The following is a 6,804-nucleotide window of genomic DNA, read 5'->3' as shown; positions in this document are numbered from 1 at the left end:
TAGTATAAAGGTAACCAGAGAGGAAGAGAAGTCAGGTGTGTGATGGAGGGAAGCACGTAAATGTTGGACCGTGTCAGGACATGTGCAGGTGGAAGCAAGCTTGTGGGATTACAGTGTGTTTGTGCATCACAACTGTGAGTTTAAAATGATCTACGAGCTTTGTGATAAATACATGTGGTAATGCGGTTCTGGACTGGAAGTGATGATCCAGATTCATCTCTTGTGTTTCAGTGTTAAACATCTAGAAAGGTCATTAACAGGTTAAAAACAGAAGCACTTCTCAGACACACTTTGTCTTATTTAAACACTTTCACAGTCAATATAAAGACTGAATGATGTTTCTTTATATAAATATCTCAAGGATTACATACATTTGTATTCATAGCTGATCTTTAATTTAGTTTAAAATACAGTTAATTCTAATATATTTTTACATGTTGTAATTGTGGAAAGTTTATCTTTAAGATGTGTGTGACCATCAGATAACAGTAAAAGAGAAAACACAAAACTTATTCTAATTGTGACTCTGGATCACGTCACCAGTCTCGAGTCGCACGGGTTTATCTGTGGCAATAAGCCAACAATACACTCTATGGGTCAAAATATAGATTTTTCTTTTATGCCAAAAATCATGTTCCATGAAGATATTTAGTAAAAAAAAAAAAATTATACCGTAAATATATAAAACATGTATTTGTGTGAGTGAATGCAGCACAATCGTGATCATAAATGAAGAACTTTAAAGGAGATTTTCTCAATGTTCAGATTTCTTTGCACCCTCAGATTGCAGATTTTCAATAGTTGTATCTCGGCCAAATATTGTCCTATCCTAACAAACCATACATCAATGGAAAGCTTATTTATTCAGCTTTCATATGCTGTATAAATCTCAATTTAAATAAAATTGACTCATGTGACTGGTTTTGTGGTTCAAGTCATTTAGTTCATTTCAGCAGAATGTATTTGAAATGTGACATGTTAATAGCCAAATTCCCCAAACACACCAAATGTTGATCACATTTAGAATAAGAAAAAAATGGCAATACAAGGCCAAATTATGAGAAACCGAAACGATGAATTTATTACTTATCTGGGTCTTCAGGCTATGCAGTCTGTTAGTTTACCTCACCTCCCGATCTAAGCCGTTTGTCTATCCCATGATCCTCATAAACTGAGCTGTGCAGTCTGTGTACCGGTTACAGAAAACTGATTTGTTCACGTTTCGAGTCTCTCGACTTCGAGTCGTACGTTCGTCACGTGACCGCCCCAAAGACTGAAGCTCTGCAGTTGGTACCGGATACAAAACTGATTAGTTCATCTCTCGGGTTCGAGTCGCTCGGTCACGTAACTGTATGTTGTTATCAGGGGTGTGAAGTAACGAATTACAAATACTCACGTCTGTAATTAAGTAGTTTTTTTTTTTTAAATTGTACTTTTTTGAGTAGTTAAATATCGTGTAATTTTACTTTTACTTGAGTACATTTTAAGTGACATATCGGTACTTTTACTCCATTGTTTTCCTTCTGTTTGTGGTCATTACTCGTTACATGCTTGTTTAAACTTTGCTTTTATTTTTATCAACGTAATTGGATCAAGCAATCGGTCTCGTGACTGTCGTCAAATCAAACTCTGCATGGAGAACTTGAACCGCTCGCCTATCTGCTGTTACTCATGGCTCCTGTGGAAGTGCATTCTTCAAGCATCAGTTCAATCCAGATATCAGCGTTTTCCTCTGTTATGCTAAGGTACATTTCACATAAGGGGGAGGGGGGGCAACATTGTAATGGTTTTTATACTGTACAAACTGTAGTATAGGAAAAAAAGCAATACCACACACTGACAGACAGTGAAGATGTTTGGCCTGATAAGAATAAATCCCCTCCACCAAACACACTCTAGGGTTGGGCAATATCTACAGTGAAACAAACACAGCGATGGGCGATGATGATATCAGGAGCGTGAGGAAGGGGGATGAGACTCGGGAGAGGGCGTATTCCCCCTGACTAGAACAGCGTGGTGTTTACCCAGTGTGACCTTAGTAGAATCCCTTCTGCCGCTCGACTGATGAAAAGCTGAGCCGGACTGTCCGGACACTGTGACTGGACAAACCAACCAACGGAACGGCCAGAGATGTCATTTTTTCGTCAAAATGCATGCAAAGTTTTCAATACAAGCACTGATGTGCAAATGCGTAGCTATATTTTACATGTCTTACGTGAATAAATGAAGTTTTATCTAACAAAGTTCGGGAGGAGCATGTTCAGGTAATCATCCAATCAGCACAAGAAGAAGCCAGTATAAATGAAGCCTTCCCTCCTGTCTCATGACTAATTTCTCAGCATCCCGCCACCACCCCATCACCTCTGGGTCTGGGTCTGCTCATAGATACCTATGATCTATACATTCATAGGGGGAGTACTCTGGGGTCGGGCCGAATAATGAGCTCGGAGCCCTCCCCCCGGACAGCAAGCCAAATACGCATTATAATATTACATCAGATTTCATTAACATGTGAACTCATGAAACTAGTGTTCATCAACTTTTTACCAAAACCAGGTTCCAGCTCATAAAACTTAAAATAGAGGCTAACGTACACATTAGTAAATAGTAAATACATTTACACCTAGGCCTACATGTTTTGACTTGTTGCTGCATGTTCATCATGTTAAAATGTTTAACATTTGCATTTTCCAGTATGTTTTATTTGTTATTAAATAAACTTATATTTACTAAATTCGCCCCCTCATTCAAGTGCTGGGTTCACCCGTGCTCATATGATCAGCTCAGCATCGCTGTCCTAAAGAAAGCTGGGTTCAGAGACAGAGCTATCACGCACGCGCAGTCTCTCCAGCACAGCGGCTCTCCGTATCCAACGTGTCCGAAAGAAACAGTTCTCGGGTCAGTACCATAGACATCATAAATACATATGAGACTAGAGTCCAGGAGTGAACTGATGATGATGATGATGATGATGATGATGATGATGATGATGAAGATGTTCAGGTCTTCAGCTGCTGATGGATGTCAGTGATGATGATGATGATGATGATGATGATGATGATGAAGATGATCTTGAGATCATGATGAAGGGTTTGATGAGAATCTCTCCTCAGTTTTGACATCAGAATCAAACTTTACAGGCTCGTCTGGATCACAGGAGACTAGAAATATACATATTAGATTATTATCATATATATTGTTCTGAGTTTATGGTATTATGTTCTCAATTTAAAACAGACTAAAATGTGATGAAAGATTAAATTAAGTTCAGTAATGATCAAACACTCACAGAATGGCTTTAGTATCGTCATACTGTCACATCTGTCACGTCTCTCTCCTCTTTCCTCTGGTGATTCACTGGTTTGAGTCTCATTTCTGTCCTCCATTTTTCTCTCAATCTTCTTGTTTTCTGCTGATCTGTGATTTCTGAGGCTCCAGCAGTTTTCTGGATGTGTGATTTCATTTATAATCTCCATTTGAATCTGTTCAGTAGATCTTTCTCTTCTCACCTCATGTTTGATCATATTTGATTCATCAGAACGACACTTTACAGCTCCGACTGGATCAACAGAGACTGGAAATGAAGAAAACAACCCGTTATCATCATAATTATAATACAGAGACTGAACTGATTCAGATTAGCTCATGTTATTGTTGTAAAATGTTTTTCAGCTTGTAAAGCCTTTAATACACCATTACAGTAGATCAAGATAGGTTTGAGTTAGTCAGAATTGTTCTTATCAGAGTGAAATTGTTCAGCACAACATTAATCACCAACATCAGCATTCATTCTGTAATAAAAGTCATTTCCAGTTTCCACTGGTAAAATCTACAAATAAGGACAAATTCAATGGCATTTGCATCATTAACACAAACACTAGTGATGTGCAGAAGATTCCCTGATATATTCCTTGTTTGTATCTGGACTGATGAAATATGATGATATGAATGACTGATATTAATCTACTCACAGTGTTTTTCACTGCAGCTGCTCCGTCTGAACTTCTCAAGATTCATGTTTTCACTCGTTGTGTTTTCATGCATTTCTTCATCATCTAAACTGTGAATCTGAGACAAATGTTTAAGCAATTAAAACATTGTATGATAAAATGACAAATAATCCATTGATCCATATATGAAAATGAAACTCCTCAATTAAGTAGGATAAAATTAATCATTAAATTATGTAGCCTATTCAAAACCAAACATATACTGTATCTCACCTGTGAGAAGAAGAGAGATGTGGAATGATTTGTTAATAAAATCCCTGAATATATATAAAGGAAAAGTCCAGAGTGAGAATCCCAGAGTCAGGAAGAGTTGCAGAGATTCTCCTCTGACTCAATGAGCTCAAAGTCAAGATCACCGGGGCAGAAAACACACCTGAGCGGGGCAGAAAACACACACCAATTCTTCTCCCTCTCCAGTTCAAGGGCGTTGCTTTGATTTTGAGATTGGCAGGTGATTCCCAGAGGCTGAAGAATCAGGAAATGAATAGGATTGCACGTTTCTGCAGGTTTCTGCCCACGGCGACATCATTTGGTTTTCGCAAAGACAGTGTAAATTAAAGCTTGAACACCCTCAGGTGTTAAAAGTACATATACCCGTTCAATGTCAAAAGTTCAAACAAAGCATGTAAGCTGTCCTGTCGTTGCTGCAAGACGAGCACTGAACACTATTTGAGGATTTTAGTCTATATTGACCTTAATAATACGTTCATTAATGAATTCTGTAATGCTACAGGTAACTAAAACTTTACTCAGCCTGGTCTCATTGTTAATACGTAGTATTAATACGTAATTTTCAAAGATAGAAAACGTACGTTTTGTACGTTTGGATAGAAGCTGAAACGTATGATATGGACGTATCTGCAACAATTAAACGTAACATTATTACGTTTTTACAGCTACAAAACGTTAAATATTTACGAATCTTTCATATCATTAAGATATCTGTATAATTTACCTTTTACCGTTTTGTAGATAAATGGAAGATCCCTTAACCCTACTCCCAACCTAAACATAACGTTACCCATTTTATACAGAATATAAAAAGGATAAAACGTACAGAGTGTAGGGAAATGGCAATTTTATTAACAATATAGCATTAAAAGATTTTTTTTTAGCAGCTAATCCTACCCATAACAATTTTTTAAAACTACATAGGCTACAATTATGAAGAAAAACAACATACATGTAATCACAATAATTTATTTATTGCGAAAATGTCAAAACCGGTACCAAAAGTCGTTCACATGACGATGTGTTGCAGTCACAGTCCTCTCTTTCAGTATATAATAGTTTTGAATGAGGTACAGAGCAGAATTTAAGTTATTAATCTATGAAAATGTTAATCCGGCTTCGCTCTGTGTGAAGGCGCGCGCGCTTCTCCATTTCAAATGTAGTTTACCGACTGAAATACGGCATGTCGCAATCTGTGGCGAGAGCCAATGAGCGTTTGATATCACTGCCGTAAAACATGTCGTAACGCTTCTTGAGGGCGCAATTGTTTAATTTGAATTCATCACGAGCGCGGGATTTGACAGTTACAGACTGTGATAGCCTGTGAAATGGAGATGAAGATCACTCACTGGATAAAGGGCTGAATTTGGATCTCTTTCTTGCAAACGTATGGATTCTAAAGATTTGGATTATATCAAGTATAATAAAATTGATGTCTTTTGTGAATTTATGTTGGGTTTTGGTGTATTATTGTTCTATTGGAGAAAACGCATTTTGTGTCTCACTGTAAATAACTAAATATTAAAATGGTTAAACGATTATATAAGGTATTTTTAAGGTTTTAAAGTGTATTCTTGTTTAACACCATAGGCTAATCCTCCGATCGAGTTTGAAGCAGAAGGCACGAACAGAGTGAAATGTTATTAGTCTACTTCTTGAGTAAACTGCATAAATGCGACTGAAAACGTAATTGATAAGACATTTGAATGCAATAGAGTCAAAACATTAATGCCACGATTTTAATATGCATAAATAAGAATACGTACAAATATGTACGTCGGTAGAGTTGTTCATACGTAAATAATTCACGTTTTTGTGCTGTAAATACATCAGTATTATACGTTTCTGTGTGTATAAAACGTAAGTAAATGTACGTATGGTAGAATTACACTTTACGTAAAAATACACACATATTCTCATGAGATCACGTTGCTTCACTCTGTTCATAGTGCAATAGTGCAATACTGTCTTGCTTTTTGAAGAGGCCAAACACACGTCTGCATCTGTCATTACAAGTGACATATCATGAAACTCTGACTTCTCCCGTGTGTAAGTGTTATAATCGAGTCCCAGTGCTTCTACCAGCCCTGATATGAACCTGGTTTATTTCTGTGCAGTGTGTGTGTGTTTAAACCTGCAACATGATCAAGATTGTTCATAGTTTCACTGCCAGATTTACACCCTGAACACCAGACCTGACGACCTGAAGACATGATCATAAAACCCCGATCTTGGCATCTCTTCATTGGCTGACAGTCGATTTGAACATTCTTTTATTAGTTCACAAGTGTTTGAATAACTTTGCAGCTTCCCCCCCATCCCCCCCCCCCCATCTTGATTCTGATCAAACCATTCAAACCTTCAGAATAATATCAAAACAGCAGAAGTCATATTTTATAGTGACGCACATTTGACATCTTTGTGTTTGACTTCAATAATGATTCCCTTCAAATTACAACTTGTTGATTTTCATATTCCCTGATGAACTGAAATCTGTAAGTGTTTTCATTAGTTGCTGTAAAACACATTTTCATCTGTAGCTTCTTTAACTCTGCTGTGATTC

At 37.2% G+C, this 6,804-nt stretch overlaps 1 long non-coding RNA gene across 1 annotated transcript; it reads right to left on the bottom strand.

Moving 5' to 3' along the window:
* Positions 1–925: 925 nt before the first annotated feature.
* Positions 926–4,436, bottom strand: LOC311098155. Its single transcript, XR_014609393.1, has 4 exons — positions 4,224–4,436; positions 3,972–4,068; positions 3,290–3,574; positions 926–3,161 (listed from the first exon to the last, which is right to left on the bottom strand). It is a non-coding gene; the product is annotated as an uncharacterized lncRNA (long non-coding RNA).
* Positions 4,437–6,804: the final 2,368 nt, after the last annotated feature.

The sequence above is a fragment of the Abramis brama genome (genome assembly GCF_963993115.1).
Source record: "Abramis brama genome assembly, chromosome: 15".
Taxonomy (NCBI): domain Eukaryota; kingdom Metazoa; phylum Chordata; class Actinopteri; order Cypriniformes; family Leuciscidae; genus Abramis; species Abramis brama.
Note: the sequence above shows the minus strand (reverse complement) of the source record. Positions and strands in the feature narration are given on the sequence as shown.